Source organism: Phascolarctos cinereus, unplaced genomic scaffold, assembly GCF_003287225.1.
Source record: "Phascolarctos cinereus isolate Bilbo 61053 unplaced genomic scaffold, phaCin_HiC Scaffold_4;HRSCAF=312, whole genome shotgun sequence".
Lineage (NCBI taxonomy): Eukaryota > Metazoa > Chordata > Mammalia > Diprotodontia > Phascolarctidae > Phascolarctos > Phascolarctos cinereus.
In genome coordinates, this window is record NW_027555847.1 from 669,671,434 (window position 1) to 669,693,393 (window position 21,960).

A 21,960-nucleotide genomic window follows, 5' to 3' on the forward strand; every position below is an offset into this window, starting at 1 on the left:
AGAATATAGTAAAGGAAAAGGCCAGGATCTCAAGTTGTAAGTGGTTTGAAGACAGCTATAGGATGCTAGTTGAGATGGAAGAGTTTTAAGCAAGAGTTTTTAAGGATGGGGGAGATATGAATATTTTGTTCATAGTTCTGGGTAATTCCTTGTGATTCCTCTTCCTCCCTTTCCTCTCCAATCCCCTCTTCCCGCAGCATTTCTTGTCCCCAGCTGGAGTATCCAGGAGGAACGTACAGGCCATACAAAGAAGAAGCCTGTTCTAAGCAGGTGCTACACTATGCATACGGCAAGTACAGTTAGAAGTTTGGTGTAACTTTCCAGGAGAGAAGTGATATAGATCTGAACAAGGGTGAAAGGGAATGAAAATAATGGGATAGATGTAGAGGGGAAATCAACAGAATTTGGTGATTCTGGATATTGACAGAATGGGCAGTCTCTGGTTTCCAGAAGGAGGCTAGCTAATGCCAGAAGTAGTTGGGTGCCAGGAATTCTCCAAACTGCAGGTGTCCCTCACACTGGCTATTTCCTGGGGGCTGTTTTTTTCTTTTTTTCATTTGAGGAAAATTGGAAAAGGATAGGAAGGGGATAATAATAGTATAATAATAATAAGTAGTATTTATATAGTGCTTTAAAGTTTGTGAAGTTCTTTACAAATCTTATCTCATTTTATCCTCACAGCAAGTCTGGAGATTAGTGCTATTATTATTCCCATCTTACAGATGAGGAAAGTGAAGTAAACAGAAGTTAAAAGACTTGCTCAGGGTCAAATAGCTAGTAAATGTCTGAAGCTGGGTTTGAACTCGGATCTTCTTGATTCTATCTGTCCACCGTACCACCTAGAAGAAGGAGTGAAAAAGAGAAGAGAGGAGTGGGAAGGGAAGATGAAATAGGGAGCACCATATTGGGACTGTTGGGATGAAGGTCCTTGGCTTTGGGAGAGAGGTAGTATTTCTATTTCTTTAACCAGGACAGGGTGGTTGGGAAAGGGAGGAGAAGAGGAGGAGCAGGAAGGTGGATCTTAGTGTACAGAATGACCTTAGGAGCCTGGCCTCTAATCTCTCATGTCCTTTCACCTACTGCTACAATCTGTGCTCACAGAAGCCTTTTCTGGCCTGTGTCTCTAACTCCCCTCCCTGCCCTGGCTTCTGCCCAGGTTCTGTTCTGGTCCAGTGGCCCTCCCTCAGCCTCTTGCCTCTGGGGGTGGAGTTTGAGGTGTGGTCTAGGGGATATGTGGACCTGGCTTTGGATAAAAACGAAGGGTAGGTAGCATTCAGATATCAGGAGACGGTGACGTTGGTTTTCCAGAACTGCAGAGAACGGAGACAGAGAACAGGTACTTTAAAAAAAAGGCTGATATCCAAGCCTAGAGCTATAGAGGGAGCTGCTCTAAGCTGTAACAGGCAGGATAGGGCTGGGTATAAAGCTGGGGTAAGGAGAAGATAGAGGAAAGACCCAGAAAGAAACTGGAGAGGAGACTGGGGAAAAACAGGGAAGCCAGGAATTGGAGGGAGGTTGGACATTGGACAAAGCTGGGCACAGGGAATTTTCACTGCAAACAGACTTGACTGGGAGTTGGGCTGGTCGAATAGTCCTGTTATCTTGCCCTCATGCATTGAAAGGTGTTTTCTCTTCTGCCATTGTCATGGTTCAGCTCTGATGAAAGGGATTAGTAGACAGGTATTAGGGAGAGACCCTACATCTTTTTTTTTAGGAAAAAAAATAGCCTTGCCAGGACTAGTATGTCTGGGCACCAACGGCTGTTATTGCTAATGGTAAAGTCCTTTTGTAACATTGGTTCAGCTTTCGGTCACATTGGCTGGAAAACTGAGTAGGAGTTCCATGCTACTTGGAGAGCCCTGGAGACAGTGAATGTGAGGTAGAGAGATGGAAGCCTAAGCTTAGGGAATGGTTGTTGGAATTGGGTATAGAAAAGAGGAGAAAGATAGAGACAGGGCAGGTTGGGGCCCTGGAAGACGTCCATTGGTCAAGATGGCAGGCAGAGAGAAGGATCATGGTCATGGTGGGAAGCAGAGATAAGAGCCCTGGGAATTAGCCTGGAGGCCCAAGGCTATTTGGGGCCTCTGAAAAAAGAGGAGAAAATAAGGCTAGTCAGACTCCAAATCCCACTTGGGTTTTGGCATGGTTTCTCTTTTCTATTCTACTATATCTCTGTGTTCAACACTTTGTTGCCTCCAAGTCTGTTTTATTCTTTCTTTTTCCTACTGCTATGAGCACATGTCCAGATCTTTTGAACTGAAAATTTATTAAATTTTTGAATAGAAGTGAATTATAGGCTGGAGGTAAAAGATGAGCCCCCAGGAATGTGGCTGGGGAAGTATCTTTTCCTGGATGAAGAATGTAGAACCTATTCTTCAGGGCATGATTATGGAAAAAATACAAACTGTTTGCCTGCCAACGGTGTTTAAGTTCACGGGCATCAAGAGCTCATTTTAATACTTTCTGAATGCTTCCCCCCCTTTTAACAGAGGGAAGGATGTGAGGGTCAGAGATTACAAATCACCAATCATGCCTAGTCTTTTAAAAAAATTGAATCATTTATTTTTAAGTTTAATAGTATTTTTTCCCCAGTTATAATGTCAAGAAAATGTTCAGCATTCATTTTTTACAAGATTTTGAGATCCAAATTTCTTCCCTTCTTTCTTTTCCTCCCTTTTTCTGAAAATGGTAGGCAGTTTGATATAGTTTATATATGTGCTATCATGTAAAAAATATTTCCGTATTAGTCACAGTTGTGAAAGAAGAAACAGATTTTAAAAAACCACGAGAAAGAATAAAATAAGTGAAAAAATATGCACCAATCTGCATTCAGAATCCATCAGTTCTTTATCTGGATATGGATAGCATTTTCCTTCATGAGTCCTTTGTACTTGTCTTGTATCATTGTGTTGCTGAGAAGAGCTGAGTCATTCATAGTTGATCATCATGCAATGTTGCTGATACTGTGTACAATGCTTTCTGTTCATTTCACTTTGCATCAGTTCATAAGGTCTTTCCAGGATTTTCTGAAATCTGCCTGTTCATCATTTCTTATTGCACAAAAGCATTCCATTACATTTATATACCATAGCTGGTTTAGCTATTTACCAACTGATGGGCATCCCCTCATTTTCCAACATTTTGCCAACATGAAAAGGGCTGCTATAAATATTTTTGCATATGTGGGTCCTTTCCCCTTTTTTATGATCTTTTTGGGATACAGACCTAGTAGTGGTATTGCTGGATCAAAGAGTATGCACAGTTTGATTGTCCTTTGGGCATAGTTCCAAATTGTTCTCCAGAATGGCTGCATCAGTTCACAACTCCACCAACAGTGCATCAGTGTCTCAATTTTCCCACATCCTCTCCAACATTTATCACTTTCCTGTTTTGTCATGTTAGCCAATCTGATAGGTGTGAGATGGTATCTCAGAGTTGTTTTAATTTCCATTTCTCTGATCAAAAATGGTTTAGAGCACTTCTTTATATGCCTATAGATAGCTTAGATTTCTTCATCTGAAAACTGCCTGTTTATATCCTTTGACCATTTATCAATTGGAAAATGGCACGCCTAGTCTTGATGACAGTGCCCCTTCCTCTGGAATCCTGAAGGAGTCCTTGCTGGTTGATGAATTGTCCAGACAGTGGGGTATTAAGGCTTCTAAATACCCCTAAGAAGCTAGTTTTTGAATGAAGAGCCTTGTTTTATCTTTGGTATATCTGAGGCACATTTTCTCTCTAGTAGGAAGCTGAGGAGGGGAAAGCCCATCCAAAAATTGAAGTCTTTTGTTTTGGCATCAAGTGACTCAGTCCAATGATCCATTTAAGATTTACTCCTCAGGGAGGACCACAGAATGTTCCCTTCTTGGGTCTCATTTGGGGAACTTAAGGGATTTTTCAAAGGACTAGATCAGTCTCAAATGCTATTGCCACGGAACTGGCCATTACAGAAGACAAAGATTCAACTCCTTTCATAGATTTGAGACATACTTCTTTTTAGGGGGAATTAAGGTCACCTTGCTTGACAACCAGAGCTCAAACAAGAAGTAGGAATTGGCAAGGAGTGAAGATAACATCAGAGCCTCTGTTGTTCCCTTCTGCGGTTCAATCAAGGAGTGACCTTGTCCAAGTCCAATTCTGCATTGGATATTGATGTTTCTAAATTTTATTTTTTCTCTATAAACCAAAATGTGTCTTCTGTCTCACTTTCCCTCAACTGAGAAAAAGAAGAAAAACAAAGCCCTTTTAAACAAATATGGATAGTTAAGTGAAAACAAATTTCTGAATATATACACAGATAGGTGTGAAGAGCTTTGTTGAGCAGAAGTAGCTGTGTCATTCTTACTTAACGGGATCATATGGTCTCATACCCACCACAGCATAGCATCCCCCTACATCTAGATTGATGATAGAGTCAGTCTTTAATCTCTGCCACTCTCTTGAGGGCATCAACTGGATCATTTAATTCAGCAGAGGGTATGCGATGTCTAATGGGAATTAACATGCCCTATGAACAATTGTATGCAGTAGGAGGCAACAATAAAATTTTTCCACTGGTCCCAACATTAAAGAAGAGAGCCTTTAATTGTCTTGTGCTGTTCTCGTCAGGCCCCAGACCACTTAGCTAGATCCTAGTCACTACTCAGGAATCGATATAGATGCAAATCTTGTCTATTCCATTCCATCCCTCAAGTCTCTCTCACATGCTGGCCATGCAGCTTGCAGCCTGGCCCACTGAGAGGGTCTGTCAAAATCTCTCTTATTCTGTCAATAATTGAGGTTCACTTGTGCATACTTCTCTCATAATGGGTAGAACCATCAGTGAATCAGGCAAAATGGTGCTCTCTAAGACTTAATCCTCATCAGTGGAGGCACACTGGACTAGTGGAGGGGGCAAAGCAGTGAAACTGGGACTGGAGGTCTCAGCCTATGTACACGTTATTTGTAAAGGGGCTAATACCAGAGAATGCCAGAGGGGCTAAGCCAGAGAAGCCTGGGAAGACCTAATCTGGAATGCACCATTTCCAATGAAAAATGGAAGACTGCCATGATTTACCCATCTTGTTAGAGGGGTCATCTTGCATTGCTCAACTCGTAATAAGCAACTTTGGATGAGGGTAAGAGTATGGTCATTCAGTAGCAACAAGGGCCCAATAATGAGCAAGCAATTCTTTTTGAAGGGTGGTATGGAGTGGCTGTTTTGGGAACTTATGAATCCAGAGGTCTGATGATTGTTTGATATTGCCAGACCCTGGCAGTCTCCCTGTGGCCTGATCCTTATGGATGAGCTGTATAAGACCATCAGCCCCATAGACTCACTCAGGAGGAGACACTGCTGGGTAACTCACTTTAGGTCTTTTAAGTTTAAGCTCCAGCCCATTCCAAACATCACTAAAAAGAAGGAGATTGGTGAGTGATGTGGTGAATAGGGACCATCAAAATACTCAAGTGGGAATAATGGTTTTCAAGAACCTAAAGAGTCCAATTAGCCCCTAAGCTTCCTTATTTGACTTTAGATCATTATCGACTACATCCAGAATCAGCCAGGTTCTTCCCATCTTCTGCTTTCCATTTTGTATCTCTTGCTTTATTTCTTTTAAATATTCTTGTTGTCTTTGCAACCCAGGCATTTTCTTTCCCAAGGTCCTGCTTTTAGTTGTTGTGGAGGCAGTCTTTTATTCTAGGTTTTCCTCTTGGATCATGCTTGATCCATACTATTTCTTCCTAGTGTTAGTATCTTCTGTTTATTAAAATCTCTAGCCTCAGTTTTTGGTTTAGGACCTAATGCTAGGGTCAGACTCAACCCTCTTGGATTTGGTGACCAACCCTATTTGATTCTGATCTCTATTTCCTGTGTTCTTGCTGCTAACTTTCACTTCTCGGGCTGTGGTTCCATATTCTCCATTCAGAGGGATGACAGATTTCAGTGTCCTGTGTCAGAGAGCTTCAGCTGTCTGTCTGATCAGGGTACTATGTGGTCGTCTGATCCCCCTGGGACATTTCCAGTTGGAATGTCCCCTCTGCCATCCCCTCTGAAGCTTCTTTTATCAGCACGTAGTGTATCTTCTGTGTCCTTTGGGGACTTTCTTAATCATAGTTCTGGGTCAGCTTTCATTCTCCATGTGGGACTTCCTTGCTCAGTCACTGCCACTTCCATCCACCTCTCCCTAGGGTTTCTCCTATCAGGACCTTGGGTGGTTTCTCAGGCACCCCCCTCCCCAACAGTGGAGTTTGTTCAGGGATAAATTCCTTGGCAAAACAGAAGATGTCTGACCCAAGTGATTGGGCCTAACAAGGGAACATACTAGTCCACAGTTAAAAAAAAAAAAACAAAGCCAAAATAGTGGCATAAGTGACTGTTTCCTCTCAGGACAACCCAGTTGAGGAATAGAAAATGCATTTCCTCTAATGGCCATTCTACATTATCAGGTCTCTGAAGTGATATGGTTTACTTACATCTGTGACCTGTGCCATACTGTAATTTGCTTCTCTTGAGGAAAAACAACTGATTAAATGATAAGCTTGGTAATTTACTCAATGTTTGATGTTCTAAAGATCAAACTTTCCAAGTCTAATTTATAGAAGCTGATAGGTGGGGGCAGCGGATAGATTGTTGGACTTGGAGTCAGGAAGATCCAAGTTCAAATTGGGCCTCAGACATTTAAGTAGCTCTGGGACCTTGGGGAAGTCATTTAATCTTGGTCACCCTCAGTTTCCTTATCTGTAAAATAGGGATAATAGTAGCATCTGCCTGCCAGGGTTATTGTGAGGACAAAAGAATATAAAATATTTGTTAAGTGCTTTGTAAACCTTAAGGCATTATGTAAATGCCAGCTATGATGATGATGATGTCAAAGTCAAGATACTCTTTCCACATTTTATATGTGAAGGTATACTTTTGCAAAAGACTGTAATCACAAGGCATCTAGGTGGGTGGTGCAGTGGATAGAGCATCAGCTCTGGAGTCATCAGCCCAGGAGGACCTGAGCTCAAATCTGGCCTAACACCAGACACTTGATACTTACTAGCTGTGTGATCCTAGGTAAGTCATTTAACCCCAATTGCCTAACCCCCCCCAAAAAAACCAAACATCTGACTTATGAACAGAAGTTAGTTGTATACTATGTCATTGAGGGGCAGCTAGGTGACACAGTGGATACAGCGTAGGCCCTGGAGTCAGGAGGACCTGAGTTCAAATCCAGCCTCAGACACAACACTTACTAGCTATGTGACTCTGGGCAAGTCACTTAATCCCAGTTGCCTCACCAAAAAGAAAAAAAAAGACTATAATTGGGTCATTTGAAAACAAAAATGAGATCATGGTAACTTGAGACAGAGGATTCACTTGAGTGATGTGGTCAGAAGCCAGATCCATAGGGAGTTTAGAAGACAGTGAGTGCAGAGGAAGTGGAGGCAGAGAGTATAGACAGCTCATACAAGGAATTTGGCTGAGAAAGGGAGAAAAGAGAGGACAATAGCTTATGACAATGGTAAGTAGGGTCCACTGAAGATTTTTTTTTTTAAGGATGGGTGGCAGGAAAAGAACCAGTAGAGAGGAAGAGATTAAAGATGAATGAGGGAGAGGATGAATCAAAATCCAACTCATTGGCCTAGAGTTTGCCATCTCCTTCCTTCATCTTTCAAAAATCAGGTCCTACAGCTCCTATTCCATTTTCTCAGATTATTCACTCAAAGTGTAGCTAGACCTGTGCAGTGTTTCCATCTCCCAGTTCTTTCAGTGTGCTAGGTAGTTTTGCTCAGATCTGCTGACTTGAATCTGTTGAGGGAGGTTGGATAGCCTTTTACTCTCTCCCTCTCTCTGTTTTTGTTTCCTCTTTACCTGATTTCCATCTCTGGCTCACCATTTTTGCTCTATCTTTCTCATTTCAAAGATAGTAGAAGGAAAATGAGGGTTGAAGAGTTCATCCCATTCACCATCATACATCACTGTCCTCCCTCCGTCTCTCCCTGAGAAGTGGTTTTATCTCTCCTTTAATCCTCCTTCTGCCTGTAACACGGTCCCACAGGCTCCCATTTATTATCCTCAGTGTGTCTTAGCAGCTTTGGTTCATTCCGGCCTTTAGTAATATACCACTGGCACTATTTTGAAAGTCTTGTGTCCTACTTTTGTCATTATCCTTGGTTACTTTTTTTGCTTCCACTTTCTCTGCGTGCTTTTGAAAACATTATTTTGGTAGATGTGCAGCCACATTGGCCATGTTATGTAGTTGCCATTTTCCTCTTCAGAATGATCTCTGCCTGTGTTTTAATCTCTTCAGGCCTCAGTAGTCTCTCTGCATTCCAATCTATTCTCCATTCAGCCACTAAAATGATTTTCTTTCCTAATCTATCCCCCTATCTAAAAGGCAATTTTTTGGGTAACAAAATATAAAAAAAATCAGTTCAGCATACCGAAAACATCAAGCTACTCTGATAGATAAAGGGAAAGAAGTAAGGATTTATCACTTACTATGTGCTAATTATTGTGCTTCTTACAAATATCTCATATGATTCTCACAACAATACTGGGAGATAGCTGCTATTACCCCTATTTTTCAGTGGAGGAAACTGAGGCAATCAGAGGTTAAGTGACTTGCTTTAGATCATATAGCTAATAAGTGCCTGACTCTAGGCCCAGTATTGTAGCCTCTGTATAACTCACTGTCTCATGACAGTATATACAATGTTCCATACTCATTGTTCCCTATGTCTGCAAAGAAGAGAGGATAATATCCCCTCTTTTTCTTTGACAATGATGCCTGTTTTAATGTGGCCCATATTTGCTTTAGCTTTTGTGGTCACCACATAACTCTTCATGGTGGATCATATTTTATACATACAATATGCTGAACCATATTAAGCTTCTCTTTCAGTATCTCCTCATCCCCGCCAGAACTTTTTCATGTCTAACCACACTTCCCTTATCCTGAATTCATGAAGTTGATTTTTTAAACTCAAGTGTGGGGTGTGTGTATTGCCCATGTAATATGTGTATGTCCACATGGGTTGCCTAAATGTGGCTCATGGAAGAGACACTGATAGATATCTTTGGAATCTAGCCTATCTCTCTTCAAGGAAGACTTTGATTCCTGCCTAAAGGTGAGCTGGAGAAGGGGCCACGAAGCTGACTGCTGGCTTCTCTGTTCTCCTCTGAGAGAAGGGGTACAGACTAGAATTATATCTATCGTCCTTCCCTCTCCCTCAAATAGAAAATTTAGGTGTACAATCTTTTAAATGACAGCAACCAACAAAATGCTATTAGTTCCCCTGGTTGTTATCCCTTAAAAAGAAAGAACTCCAAGCTTATACCTGGAGGTTAACTCCTCACCAAATGCTAGGTACACAAAAGACTATCACAAATAGTGAATAGTGAGTAAGCCTATTTATTTAAGTAGATTACAAACAGAAATTGGAGAAACTCTGCAGATTATAATATACCAGAAAATACATAAGAATAGGTAAGATCTTTACATGGAGTGAGCTAAGCTTTCCACCAAGACAGAGTCCTGGATCTCACCCAAAGAGAAGTTCCTTGAAGTCTTTAGGGAGAGAAGTTGAAAATCAGGGCTGGCTTTCCCCTGGATGTTTACCTTCCATAGTTTGTCTTTCTCTTGGAGCAGGAATGAAGAAAGTCTCCTCTCCAAAGTAATCATGTCAGTTGAGCTCCCTCGAGAATTTTATTCCCAGACCAGAACCCTTCCTAAGCAGTAGCATCTACACATTCTGAAACCTGAGTATACAGAATTAGACTTTATGCTTATATTTATCTCTATTGAAGTTAATCTTATTAGATTCATCCTAGCCTGTAGTCTGTCATACTTTTGAATCCTGACTCTGCCATCCAGTTATTTGCAGACTGGACAAGCAAACTCTGTCTGCCTTTATCTAAATCCTTGATAAACTCATTGATAAGTCATTAATAAAGTTATTCATAAATAGAACAGGCAAGCACAGATACCTGGGGCATTTCACTGGACACCTCCTGACAACTTGACACTGAACCAGTAATGCCTACTCTTTGAGGACAGCCATGCAATCCATTTCCTATTGTCTAGACCACCTCTCACCATCTTCTTCACCCATAGTAGTATGAGACACTTTATCAAATATTTTGTTAAAGTCTAGGTACACAAACTGTATACCTTTTGACTCAGCTCCTAAGCCTATATCTCCAAAGAAATCAAAGAAAGAGTAAAAAGTATTTTTAAGCAAATATTTAATTTAATTTAACATTTAATCTATTTAGCAAAAATATTTATAGCATCTCCTTTAATGATAGCCAAAAATTGGAAACTAAGGGGGTGTCCTCTTATTGGGGAAGGGCTAAACAAACAGTGGTGTATGAATGTAATGGGACATTATTGTGCCATATGAAATATTGAAATGGACCATTTCGGAGAAAACTGGAAAGATGTCTATGGACTAATACAGATTGAAGTGCACAGAAACAGACAGGACAATCTATAAAATGATAGCAATATCATAGAGAAAAGCAACTTTGAGAGACTTTAGAACTCTGATCAATGGAATGATAAACCATGTATCCAAAAGAATCCAGACGAAACATGCCATCAATTACACTTTGAATGGATGATCTGGGTGAATGGGAGAGGTGCCATAGGAATTGGTTTTTGAAAGAGGGAAGAGGGAGACTGCAAGCTCTAGACCAACTAGCCTGATTCTGATTTATCCTCTCCCTCACTAATCTTTTCCTCTTTACTGGTTTCCTTCCTGCTTCTTCCAGACATAACCAATTCATCCTTAACCTTCATTAGGCACTATTTACCATCTTTGCAAGGGCTTACCTGTGAGGCAACAAATTTAAAATGCAGAGAGGGATATACATTTTCAGACCTGGCAAATATGGGCATTTATTTTTCTGGACTATATAGACACATACTGAGTGATCCCCCCCCCCCATTCAATTTGGGGCAGAGGTAGTGAGAGGGATGGATTCATAAAAAAAGATTGTTAAAGAATAAAAATAATAAGCTATTAAAAAACTCTGAAGTCTAATCAAACTATGTCTACAGTGTTTCCTTCATTTACTAGTTTAATGTATGTACCAGAAAAGAAATCAAGGTGAGTCTGGGATGACCTGTTTGTGATGAAGCTCTTTTTAATTGAAGCTTCCTTTTCTATTCTTGTTCAGTCATTTGAGTCTAGCTCGACTCTTTGTGATCCCATTTGGGATTTTCTTGACAAAGATACTGGAGTGGTTTGTGATTTCCTTCTCCAGCTCATTTGCAGATGAGGAAACTGAGGCAAACAGGGTGAAGTGATTTGCCCAGAGTCACACAGCTAGTAAGCATCTGAGGCCAGATTTGAACTCATGAAGATGACTCTTGCTGACTCCAGGCCCAGCACTCTATCCACTGTACTACTTAACCACCCTTATGTAATGCTATTAAAAACAAAAAACATTCTTTTGAATGACGTATGACCTACTGGAGATGTATTCCCATCCTGAGTTTCATCCTATCTAGGTTTGTATTTTTGCCAAGAACTTTTTTTCACTCTGCTTATTGCCCAGACTTTGCACCTTTGTATCTGAGGCCATGGGTTTTATGGCTGTCTCCCTTCTTGATTTGTCTTCTACAAATTCTTGTCTCCCTGTGCCATTATCCTTTCCCAGCTGTACTCGGTCCTCTCTGCAGTGCCAGGAATTGCAGAGAGATGCAAGCATTTCTCTTTCCCTCCCTGCCCTTTTCAGTTTAAAGTCCACTTAACCAGATATGTTATCTGGCAACTGAGTCCATTGCCTATCTTTCCTATTCAAACTGCCTGTAAAGGCTGAGGCTTTTATAGTTTTGCTTTCTTTGATGATTCACTTTCTCAGGAAAGTCCTGACCTCTGTGCAGTGTTTTCCTGAATCAGGGGTCCTGTCTGCTATGAATCACATATCACTTTTCCCCTCTATGTAAATCAATATAATTTCTGATATACAGGCCCTATGGGATAAGGTATTAGTGTAGCATGGGCACAAGCAGGCTCCGCTGCTCTCTAGGCTCTCTATGCTGGTTTCATTTACCCCAATCTGCACTTGTACTGGCAGGTTGGGAGATTCCAGGAGAGGAATTGTTCATACTTCTAAAGTTGGCTCTCAGTGTTCTCTAGATAACCCTTGTATGGGGAATCTACTACTCACAACTGTAGCCTTGAGCCCCCACTGGTGTGCTTACCATTTAAACAAATCTGTCTAGATGATACTATTAATTCAATCACAAAACATTTATGAAACAACACAAAAACAAGAATAGTAATATCATAGTAAGCTATGCATAAATCTGGTTCACATTCTCCTACCATGCAGTGACCATTTGGAAAAACAGCACCAACTTAGAAAAAGCTAGTTAGGAGGCACATAAGTAGGGAAACACATTTGCCAAGGGGGGCAACCCATGACTTTGTACTGTAGGCCTTGATGGCCTTGGTTTCCTTAGGGAATAGTCCATACCATAAGTCATATGTTGAGCATTGCCTCTTTATGCCTGACTGATTCACTGCTCCTTGGCTGGGCTCTAAGGCAATGTAATACTCTTTCTACAAAAGTTCTTCCCTATAAGCTTGGGATCTAGAGAACTATTCAAATCTGTTTTATTGGCTAGGTTCTTTCCCATCTTAAGCCAGAAGTGGCAATAAAGGGAAAGGCATATCAGCCCTTTTTTCTCTAGACAGCTCCTAAGCTGAGGATTCTCATTTCTCTAATCCATTCAGCTATTAGTAACAGAAGCAAAAGCTTTTTTTAAAAAAAGGCATCTCCATGGGGCACAAAGCAGGCCCTAAGTTATTCTCTTAGATCAGCTGCTTTTCTATGAACCTTCCACTCATCTGGGCTTAGCTACTTTCGATAATCAAGAGTCACTGTCAGCTCTGAGCTTTCCACTCAGTTGGGCCCAGCTGAGCTCGAGTCTCTTTAAGCATCAGGAAACAATCTCAACTCCTTATTCTCTGCTTTAACCCTACTCTGCTTCATCGGTCCCTGGCTGACTCCAGCTTCAAAGCAGGCACTCCTGGTGTCAAGTGACTCGCCTTTCTCTTAGGGTGAGAAACCAAAATCCACATTTCTGCCAGATATGACATAAATAGTCAACAAACAGTTGTTCTACACTTCCCACAACATTCTAGCTATCAAGATTTCCTAGATGTCTTCTTCAAGATTCTCATAGTAGTCACGTATAAATTAGCTTCTGTGAAACAAGAGATGTAGGCCACCTTTGCCTCTAATAAATACTTTTTCTCTGAGGGGCTGTTTTCTCTCAGTGGAATTTTCACTCAGTCTGTGAAGCTGAATGAAAATTCTGTTGTTTAGCAGGTCTTTCCAGAGCTTCTCCAACTCCTTCATCTCAGAGAAGACAATCTTTCAAGAATGATCAGCAGTCCAGGGAGTTCAATAATTTGTATAGTTCTCTAGTTATGGCCTACATTCTAGTCTGCTAGGGGCAGCCAGGTGGCATGGTATATAGGGCAATGGGTTGGAGTTAGAAAGACCTGAGTTCAAATCTGGCTTCAGATACTCAGTAGCTTTGTGACCCTTGGCTGCTCTCTGACTCAATTGCTTCATTTGTAAAATAGGAATAATAAGAGTAACCTACCTCCCAGGTTACTCTTATGAGGATTATGTTATGAGGATAAAATGAGATAATATTTGTAAAGCACTTTGAAAACCTTACATTTACTATGTGTAAATGTTAACTATTATTTTTCATGTTGTGAAACCACTGTGGATCCAGTGCTGAGTTTCTTTCCATTCCTCTCGGGTGACTCTATGGATAATCTCTAAAAATCAAACTTCTCAGGACCAGCAGTACTAGTGAAGGCTTAGGGAGGAATCCAGGAATGTTGTCTTGTGTGAGATCTGCTAGCTGTGTTTTGGAGCCTTAATAAACTTCGTGGCCAGAGTTTTCAGGTTCTGTGTTTGGGCCTTCAGTTTGTTGCTTTTGTAAAGGTGTGTCCCCATCAGGCTTTGATCAAAAGGGGCAAAAGCAAGGACAAATATGAGACTTGTATGCAAAAAATATTTGGAAAACAGCCCGCAGAGACAATGTACTTCTCTAGGACAAAGACTGGCTTCAATGCCTTATTGCTTATCAAGTTGCTTATCAGCATATAACCAACAGAACTTTAGAGTTAATAATAGGGGAACTCTGAACTCCAGAACTGTTTTGTGATCATTGGATAGATGTACCTTGGCTTGAACAGGAAGCTGAGTTAGCGTGATTCCAGGTCCATGGGGAAGCCAGGTGGCAGAGCCGCTACACTGTCGGGCCTGGAGTCAAAAAGACCAGAGTTCAAATACAGCCTCAGACACTTATTAGCTGTGTGACCCCCTGGGCAAGTCACTTTACCTTCTTTGCCTCAGTTTCTTCATCTGCAAAATGAGCTGGAAAGGAAATGGCAAACCACTCTACTATCTTTGCCAAGAAAATTCCATAAGGGTCACAAAGAGTAGGACACGACTGGAAATGACTAAACAGCAACAGTTCTGCAGCAGAGCAATCCATCCCAGGCCAGCTTAGCAGTGTAGCCACCTATCCAATATAGACCCCTTATTCATTAGTGGACATTGTAAAGAATGGTCCTGAGAGAAAGGACAGTGAGGACTGTACTTCTAAAGTTGTGAATTTCTCTGGCCCCAAGTATTCCCTACACATGCATCATTATCATGGTACTTTTCTTTTGTGCACACTCCACCCGCCCCCCCCACCCCGCAAAGGCACTCACTGTGTGCCTTTGGTTTATGGGTGGAATGTTATGTAATGATTATTCTTGCTTTACATGAGTTAATACCTTTGGGAAGGGTTAATTGAGTCACCTGGTCACTTTGTTAAGGGGGAGTACACTGGTGGGAACTCCGAAGTAGGAATAACCACCTATCACCCTCAGAGTAGTTGAGGTCCCTTCTGGGGAGCCCCAACCTCCTTGCATGGGTACAGATTCAGGGGAAGTAAGCCCATAAAGTAAGCACCTAGAACAGGCACCCAGTATACTTACAGTATGCAATAAGTGCCTTCAGGAAGCCTCAATTTCCCCAACTCAAGTTAGGAACTCCAGGTTTACCACTGGGAAGGCAGGTGTGTCCATCTCTTCAAGGGCAGCCCTGTCCCTTTGAGGGACCTGTGTACAAAAAATATTTGGACCATTTGACGTTTCTGGTACACCTCAAATTCTTTTCTTGGCTTTACTCAATCCATCCACTCCGTCTCATACTGGTAACAAGAGAATAGCAATTCCTTCCAGTGGCTCTCTTGGTACTATTCCAGTGGCTAACCTTTTGGAACCCTGCATCCCAGGGGACAGCACCCCCCACCTTCCCAGGGCTAGGCTTTAGTTAGTTTAGCTTGGTCTTCCTCCTTACCAGTGGCCAATATTTCATGTGAGAGAATGGAAGGATATTTCCCCTCCTCAGAAACTTTCAAGCTGGATAACTACTTGTTGGATATTTCATAGAGGCAATTCTTTAGGTATAATTTGGACTTCGTGACCACTGATATCTCTCTAGCTTTGGTATTCAGTAACCTTGGAGGGAATAAGAAGGCTCTTACTCATAGGCATTTCTATGAGTGACTCCTCATCTTTTCTGGGTGCCAAGATTCAGAGCTAACCCTTATAGTAATAGCTGACACTGACACAGACTTTTAAAGTTTGCAGATCACTTTACATACATTTTCTTACCAGAGACTCACAGCAACATTGTGAGCTAGGTGCTACAGGTATTACTAACCCATTTTATGGATAAGAAAATGGTCTTGAGAAATGACATGATGTGTACATGTTCACATGATTGGTAACGGTCAGAGACAGGATTTGAATGTGAATTTTCCTTCCAGGATTTCAAATACTCTACCAACCCTGCCTTATTCTTTGTGAAGGAAGGGTGTTTTAATTGTTTTTGGATAAATCAGAATGTCCAGAATGACAGGTACCTAAAACATGTTCTTCAGAACAAGGTTCTCTTGTGATTTCTTGCTATTGTAAGGATTTCTGAGCAGATCTGATCTGTGACATTGATAAGCTGGTGCCCTAGTGGAAATCATAAGCTATTTCTCAATTCATCTTACCATGTCCTTCTAGCAGTGATGGCTAAAATAGCTTGAGATTGAATTTTGATATATGAAAAGAGAAATTCTAGAAGTAACATATATGTTTCTATCTGACAGTAAGTAAACTCAATTTTTCTAGAATTGTTCTTGAATGGATTTCCTTTGGAAAATCTTCTGACATTGCGGTAGATGGGGCACTAGGTTATGGGGAAACTCACGAGCTCAGTGCTTCTTCTAGTTTCAATTCTCCCCAACAGAATAAAAGCTGCACACAACAATTGTGTTCCCAATGCTTAACACAGTGCAAAAATGCTTAATAATAACACAGACACATAAATGCTTATTAAATATTTGTTTAAAATTGTTCAATTGGCCTAATGGAGCTTAATAACATATAGGCTTCAGGTATGACCTCGCGCTTGAAATGGAAATGTGGTGTTTGGAAAGAGCACTGGATTGGAAAATCAGGAGACCTGGAGTCTAGCATTGGCTCTGCCAATAGTCAGGTAGCAATGCAATTTGGGGCAAGTAATTTCCCTGCCCTAGGACTTTGTTCCTTCATCTATAGACTGATGAGGCTGAACCATATAGTCTGGGAATGGGGGGTTCTAACTCTGATGATCTATGACAGTTCTATAATCTGGAAATGGAATGTTAGAGTGTAGCATGTAGGTCATCTAAAAGTGAAGGAATGTAAGACCCCAGAACAGCTGTTGTAGGTATGGCAGGGGAGGTGTCAAGTGCAAAGTCAGTTTGTGAATTATATCAGGAAACTAATTTCATTCATAAGATCATAGATTTAGATCTGGAAGAGATCTTAGAGGTCATCCCATCAAAGCGGTTCATTTTTTTTGTTTTTGAGAGAGAGCCATATTTCAAAAGTACATGTTATTGGTGCCTTTTATTTTTTATGTTACAATTATTTCTGGAGGGAAATCTTCCTTCTCCCACCTTCAGGTTGACTTTCTTTTGATAACAAATAAAAATAATTAAACAAAAGCACCAGACAGTGACTAATTCTGATAATGTGTAAAAACACTCCAATCCCACCTTCTATGAGAATCCTTCTACGAGAATGCCTCTCAACAGTAGTGCCTTTCCTCTGATGATTATCTCCAATTTATCTTATAAATATCTTGTATGTATATGGTTGTTTGCATGTAGTGTCCTCCCTGAGCAACTAGGTACCACAGTGAATAAAGTGCTGGGTCTGGCAGTCAGAACCAGAGTTCAAATCCAGCCTCAGCACTTACTAGCTGTGTGGCCCTGGGCAAGTCACTTAACCCTGTTTGCCTCAGTTTTCTCATCTGTAAAATGGTCTGGAGAAGGAAACGACAAACCACTCTACTATCTTTGCCAAGAAAAGCCCAAATGAGGTCATGAAGAATCGGACCAGACTAACTGACTAAGCGACAAGAAGTCTTTCTCATTGGAATGTGAGCTCATTGAAGGTATGGCCTGTTTTTGCCTTGCTTTGTATCCCCAGTGATTAGCACAATGCTGGAACATAGTAGGTGCTTAATAAATGCTTGTTGACTTAACTTTGCTGATGTGCTGCGAGTCATATTTCCTCATCTTTTCTCCAGGACCATCATTGCCGTTTCACTTACTCAGAGTTCTGCTTCCTTTGGTTTACATTGTTATGGTCACTGTGCATATTGTTCTTTTTGGTTCTACCTATTTTGTTCTGCATCAGCTTATCTAAATCTTCTCAGATTTCTCTGACTTCACCATTTCTTACTGTGCAATAATATGCCATTTCATTCATGTGTCATGTTTCTTTTCCTAAGCATTTTCAATCGATGTTCATCAACATTTGCTCTAATCCTTTTCTACACCACAAAGGACTTCTGTTAGCATTCCAAGGTATATTGGACCTTGGATCTTCTGTCTTTGACCTGCTTGGGATAATGCCAAGTAGTATGATTACTGGGTCAAATGTAATGGATAGTTCAATTATTATTCTTACAAAATTTCAAATCATTCTCTAAAAGATTGCATCAATCCACAGCTCTACCATAGTGTATTAATATGCCTTTCTCCCTTTTGTCTTTGTATTCCTAATTCCTTTCATAGTGCTTGGCACATAAATGCTTAATAAATATTTACTGAACTAAACTATCTAATTGGTCTAGAGGAGCCCATTGATATATCAGACTTCAGGCATGACCATGGGTTGTAATGCAGAACATTATTTTGCCATTTAGGTAGTATGGCCCTTTAAGCCATGGAAAGCAAAAGTTGGTGCTTAATCTTGCCCCAGACCTCTTTCCTCCTAGATCTAAACAATAGTGAAGTGTACTCTCGTATGGCTCAGCATAGCCCGTACCTCCAATGCAAATGGATAAGAAAGCTTGCAATATAATTGCTTTAGATAATTATGTTTATACCAGAGAACAGGACACCTGGTCTGGTTTGTGTGATCTCTGACCCATAATAATGGGGTGCTCTGGTGCTTGTGCTTGTACTTGTGCCCCAGTTTCTCCCAGTCTCAGAAACACTGTCTTGTGACAGCCATTCCCCAGCCCAAGGACACTGTGCCTAGCAGTTATTCATGCATGGGCCTCAGCATGACCCTTATCTCTCTCCCTGGTACAGCTACACAGAGCCCTCAGATCATGTCTCTGGAAGCCTCCCAATTCCTTAGTAAGTTCCTGTGTTGTGAGAAAGCTTTCCCTTGTTGCAGAGCATTCTTTCATCAAGACAGAGGGAGAGGGGTGTCCTTGGCCAGCCCAAGGACTCTTCCTCCTGCCAGACTCCAAAGATCCATCCTCTCCCTGTCCGGTGTACTCCCTGTACTTTCCCATCCATAGCCCCCAAAGACACCTGCACCTTTGGATTACCTCATCAGTGTTCCTGGCATTTCTTTCCCATGTCCTTTTCCATATAAACCCTAGCTCGACCCCTGATCAGGGCTGCTTGATTTGGGTGTGCATGCCCCTTGCATCCATGCGCTAATAAATCCACATTTTAAATTATATCTGGGTGTCACTCGCTGATTTCTTGGTACAACAGGTGTGAAGAGGAAACATGGCATTTTGGAATGAATAATCAGGAGACCTGGATTCTAATATTGGTTCTAGTATTAGCCAGCTAGCTGTGTAATTTGGGTCACCAGTATCTTACATTCTGCCAGGTTTGTAACCTTGGAGTTATCTTGGACTCCTCCCTTTTCCTCTTTCACATACTTAATTAGTTACCAAGTATTGCTGTTTTTATCACTGCAACATCTGTCACATCCAAATCTCTTCTCTTCGAACAGCCATCATCTTAGGCATTCTTCACTTCTCACCTAGACTACTGCAATGGCCTCGTCGTTGATCTCTCTATCTCAAAGCTCACCTTACTTCAATCATCTTCTATAAAAAATGGCTTTCTATAAGCACAGATCTCATTCTATTACCCCTTATTCGATAAACTCCAGTCACTCCCTACATCTCTAGGATAAAAATAGAAATTCCTGTTTGGCTTTTAAAGCCCTTCACAACCTGGCCCTAACTTGTCTTTCTACCCTCATTCTTAACACTCTCTGGTCACTACTTCTGTGAGTATTTCAGGCCCTGGCCTATTCAGCAACAATATCTACTGAAGATTAGGAAAAGAAGGTTCTTGCCTCTGAAGTCCTGGGGACAGTCAAATGGTTCAGCCGGGTTAACTGTTAAATGGTAGCAGTTGAAATGACATTGAAGAAGAGGCATTAGATAGTATCTACTTTGTGGCTGTACTCCATGATTCATGGGACCCTTCCACTTGATTTGTAGCTGAAATTTTTTAATTGCATTGTTTCCCTCATTAGAATATGAGCCCCTTGAGAAAAGGAATTGTCTTTGCTTTTATATTTTATCCCCACAGTGGTTTGTACATTGTAAGGACTTAATAAATGCTTTTCTTTCCTTCCTTCCTTCCTTCCTCCCTCCCTCCTTCCCTCCCTTCCTTCCTTCCTTCCTTCCTTCCTTCCTTCCTTCCTTCCTTCCTTTCTTCTTTCTTTCTTTCTTCTTTCTTTCTTTCTTTTTCTTTCTTTCTTTCTTTCTTTCTTTCTTTCTTTCTTTCTTTCTTTCTCTTTCTTTCTTTCTTTCTTCTTTCTTTCTTTCTTTCTTTCTTTCTTTCTTTCTTTCTTTCTTTCTTTCTTTCTTTCCTTTCCCTTCCTCTCCTCCCTCTTCCTCTTCTTTCCTTTCTTCCTTCCTTCCTTCCTTCCTTCCTTCTTTCCTTCCTTCCTTCCTTCCTTCCTTCCTTCCTTCCTTCCTTCCTTCCTTCCTTCCTTCCTTCCTTCCTTCCTTCCTTCCTTCCTTCCTTCCTTCCTTCCTTCCTTCCTTCTCTCTCTTTTTCTGTCTCCCTTCCTTCTTCCTTTCTTTAGTTATTTCTTTTTTAAAAACTCTTTAATTTTCTCCTTTCCTTTGTCAAGGAATAGAGGGGGATCGAGGCAAGGCTTCATGAAGGAAGTGGAACCTGGACTGAGCTAAAGGAGGACAAGAATTCTGAAAGGTGGACAGGACAAAGGACTGTATCCTAGTTATGAGGAAAGGCTTATGTGAAGCCAAGAGACCTAGCGTCAAATTCAAGGAACAGCTAGAAGTACAGTTTGACTGACGTAGAGTTCATGAGCATAGGTAGGCAAAAGGGAGGCTGGAAGTGAACTGTGGAGAGCTCTTAATGCCAGCCTAGTTTGTTTTTTTTATCCTAGAAACAATAGGGAGCCACTGAAGGCTTTTGAGCAAGTGAGTTACTTGGTTAGCACTCACTATGTATTAGGATTGCTCTGGAAGCTGTGTGGGGAGGGACTAGAGCAGTGTTATCAAATTCAAATAGAAACAGGGTCACTAATCCATACATAAGGATCCTACTTCTAAAATATAATGTTATCTATATTAAACTGTATTTTTGTTTATTTGGATAACCATTTTCCAGTTACATTTTTATCTGGTTCAGGCTGCACTGGGGCCTAGGAAGCATTCACAGCTTTGATACCTCTGGTCTAGAAGACCAGTTAGGCAAGGGAACCAATTAGGTTGCTGGCTCCTGGTTGCTACTTTCATTTTCTGGGGGTTTTGGGTCCTGTGGGGTCCTCTGCTGACCTGATCCTGCATCACCCACCCCCTCATTTCTAATGCCCATTTTGAGCTGTTGCTGGGGGCTTCTACCCTGTACCAAATTTTCAAGAATGCAGCCCATCCCTCTCTCTGCCTATCCCCTTACCCACAAAACTCTAGAAAATCCATTTTCCCCATCCCTATCCCCATTCTTGAGCCCCTAAGCCTCTAAGTCCTAAATTCCATACTTTTCCCCTTCTCTCCCCCAATCCTCACTCACTTTCTTGGTAGGCCCAAAGCTGAAGTGGTGAAGCTTTCTAGTTCAGGGGGCCTGGGGATATGAGGAGAGGAATTCAATGGTTCTGGGAAGAACCTTTGGAAAACCAGAAATTCCTGTTACCTTACTCCTCTTAGTCTCTTTCTCTTCCCCTCCTCCCCATCTTCCAAACAGGAAGTTCTGAGCCCTAGGGCCCTATCAATTGCAGAGAAAATAGCCTTTTGTCTGTAAACTTAACATAAAACACCAATGATTTGTGCCAACCAAAAAGGCTAGTGAAGGGGTAGGCTGTATTAGAGAGGCAGGCAAGTGTTCAATACTAGGGAAGTGATGGTACCATTGTATTTTGCCCTTTTCAATCCAATCAAGGAATACTTGGAGCCAGTTCTGCTCTCTGTGTTTTCAGATAACTATTGATAAGCACCAAAGGAGGGCAACCAGGATGGTGAAGGGCCTTAAAGTCATGCCAGGTACAAGGCTGTACAACCTGGAGAAGAAATGACTCTGGTTCCTAGGATCAGAAGGCTCTCTATGGTAGAGGGATGAACATCATTCTGTTGGACCCCAGAGGCCTAGAGCAATTAATGGGTGGGAGTGGCAAAGAGATAGATTT

The 21,960-nt window shown here is 41.3% G+C and overlaps 1 pseudogene across 1 annotated transcript in view; it reads left to right on the forward strand.

The window, feature by feature from the left end:
• Positions 1-1,255: 1,255 nt before the first annotated feature.
• Positions 1,256-21,960, forward strand: part of LOC110196135 (cytochrome P450 4F2-like) — a 50,874-nt pseudogene continuing 30,169 nt past the window's right edge. Inside the window, exon 1 of the transcript XR_013486426.1 lies at positions 1,256-1,336. The product of XR_013486426.1 is annotated as a cytochrome P450 4F2-like (transcript). The remainder of the gene's footprint in view (positions 1,337-21,960) is intronic.